This window comes from Gossypium hirsutum, chromosome D12 (genome assembly GCF_007990345.1).
Source record: "Gossypium hirsutum isolate 1008001.06 chromosome D12, Gossypium_hirsutum_v2.1, whole genome shotgun sequence".
In the NCBI taxonomy this organism is placed as follows: Eukaryota; Viridiplantae; Streptophyta; class Magnoliopsida; order Malvales; family Malvaceae; genus Gossypium; species Gossypium hirsutum.
In genome coordinates this window covers 21504893-21507866 of record NC_053448.1, presented here as the reverse complement: position 1 = coordinate 21507866, position 2974 = coordinate 21504893, and the positions used below count along the sequence as shown (strand labels likewise).

General features: G+C 33.4%; 1 pseudogene; it reads left to right on the top strand.

Moving 5' to 3' along the window:
* The first annotated feature begins 1508 nt into the window (after positions 1–1508).
* LOC107940872 (probable mannitol dehydrogenase) lies at positions 1509–2445 on the top strand (annotated as a pseudogene).
* The last annotated feature ends 529 nt before the right edge of the window (positions 2446–2974 follow it).

Genomic DNA, 2974 nt, shown 5'->3' with positions numbered 1-2974 from the left:
AAAAATCAAAATTTTGCTTATTCTTTCTCCATTTACACTGTCCACCGTCGAGAGGAAGAGAGTTTCTTCCACCTCCATTTTTGTTTCTTTCATCTTTTTTCTACTCAAATTTTCACCATCAACCTTAATTTCCTCTTCAAACCTTACGTGAAAATCCTCTTCAAATTTTTTACCCAATCATCTTTTCCTTACTAGTATTAGTAGATAATCTAAATATTTCCTTAGCTTAATAAAAAATGAGCAAACTAATTGAAAGACTAAAATGTCATCTACCAAGTCCAATTGGGGAGAAACTTTATCTTGAGCATCGGAGTGGATAACTCAGAGAAGATAGAGACATAGATGTTACTGACTAGTCTGGAAGTAATTCGGGTAGGACTCAAATAAAATTGATCTTAGATCTGTCTATGGATTTTCACTTGTGGTATTCATAGTGTGACATATCAAAACATGGAAGATTACATTAGCCACCAGGATGACCAAGTAAGTTATCAGAGTTTATAAAACAATCATATTAAAACATTTGTTTAATTTAGAAGAAAAATTAGTTAAAGTTTCAGAAAACCTCATGAGTTAATAAAAACCGATTAAGTTATACATTTTCTTATAATGGTGATTTCCTTTGAAACATAGCTAATTTCTAATATTTTTATTACCAAAAATTCAATTATAACCTAATAGAGAAAAGTGATATTCAATTTAGTTTTAATTAAACTAAAACTGAATTACTCAGTGCATAATCGAATCTAATTCCAAGTTCATTATACAAATTCAAATTAAAATTTATGCATGCGAAGTAACCCTAAATGTGAGCCCTATGCCATAATATAAATAAAATAATTCAATTTCGAAATAACATGAATTATAAAAATAGGCCTAATAATAACACTTTCTTATAAATAAAACATTTTTGAGCCCTCCATATGCTGTGTTTGCGTCCTAACCTAGTGGGTTATTTGTAAAGAAAAATAAAAAGGAAGTGAGCTATGAAGATCAGTATGAGTTCCATCACAAGAAAATCAGTGCAAAAGATTATGCATACAGAAACACAACACATAGAATATCTCACACTAGTAATTTCAAAATATCGATAGTCCAAATCACTCAATAGTATATATATAACATCTTAGACATCTCATAATTTTATGCACATGCTTTATAAATGCAATACAATTTTGATCTAACAAAATGTCCTACCCCACTACTACACGCCACAATAGGAATGACCCTAAACTCCAACCACCTACACACCAGGATGTCGCTTTAACCACCAATGATTTGCAGATAAACTGCCAATGGCTATGGACACACAACAAAAACAATGCAGATGGAATTTTTCTATGGCTATGGATACACAGCAAAAACACTGTAGATGGAATCTGCCTATAGTTGTGGGTACTCAACAAAATAATGCAGATAAAATTTGCCAATGGCTGAGGGTGCACAACATGTTTGCATGTAATAGTTGTCGCTGAGTTGTGGATGCACAACCTATTTGAAAGTATTACATGCGGAGACTACTCCGGCACTATGGGGCCGAGTACCATGAAGGAAGAATTACATATGGAGGCTACTTCGACATTGTGGTTACTGATGAACATTTTATCGTCCGCATCCCTGACAACCTGCCTCTTGACATCGCTGCTCCTCTGCTTTGTGCTGGGATTACAGTGTATAGTCCATTGAGATATTATGGATTCGATAAGCCTAGTTTACATGTTGGTGTGGTCGGACTGGGTGGATTGGGACATGTTGCAGTGAAATTCGCCAAGGCAATGGGGGCCAAAGTTACTGTGATCAGCACATCTCCTAGTAAGAAGAAGGAAGCTTTGGAAAATCTTGGTGCTGATTCCTTTTTTGTCAGCCGAGACCAAGATCAGCTTCAGGTTTAAATGATTTATTTTTTATTAATATGAGGGGATTCTTTCTTTTGAGTGTATATGTTTATATATAAATTTCTAAATCCTTTACTTGATTGGTGTATAGGGTGCTAGTGGCACATTGGATGGAATCATCGACACAGTGTCTGCTAAACACCCTCTGTTCCCATTGCTTAGCTGCTACAGTGTCACAGGAAGCTTGTTCTTGTTGGCGGTCCAGAGAAACCACTTGAGTTGCCTGTGTTTCCTTTGCTACAATGTAACAATCTGGTGCTAATATGTTTTCATAAGAGTGATATGGGATCTCTAGTTCTCTATTTATTTCTTAAATTCGAGTTACGATTAAATGAGTGTAGGGAGGAAAGTCGTAAGAGGAAGCTTGATTGGAAGGATGAAGGAGACTTAAGAGATGATTGATTTCGCATTTAAACACAACGTAAAACCTGATATTGAAGTTATAGCTATGGAGTATGTGAATACGGCCATGGAACTAATTCTGAAAGCTGATGTTAAATACCGGTTTGTCATCGACATTGGAAATACATTGAAGGCCACCACCTCTTAAACTATTTTATCACACTGTTATACACAATACAAATTGGCCATAGTAGTCTAATTATTCTTATGTTGAGCTAATAGTTTTAGTTTTCACCTTCTTTGCATGATATTGTGAAGCCAGACAGCTCTTATGTAATGGGTTACCATCAAAATAAATAAATCATTTGTAACTTTTTTTTCTTTGGAGATATAGTATTTCTTTTCCTTTTTATTTTCGTCTAGTTTTGAATTTCAACCTTTTAATTTACAAAAATTGAGAAGATAGTCATTATTACAAAAATTGAGAAGATAGTCATTATTTGGTTATTGTATTAGCCTAGGTAACATTATTAAACTTTGTTGTTAAATTGCTTACCTAAAAATCAACAATCCAATCATTTATATGCAGCAAATTATCAAAAATCAATTCTTCATAATTAATGCTTTGAACAACATCTAAATTAATCTCTCAATTTTAATAAAGGGATGAAATTCATTATTGACTTTTTAATTGTTCTCGTCTCATTTGTATTTTTCACTTTTTAAGATTATTGTTT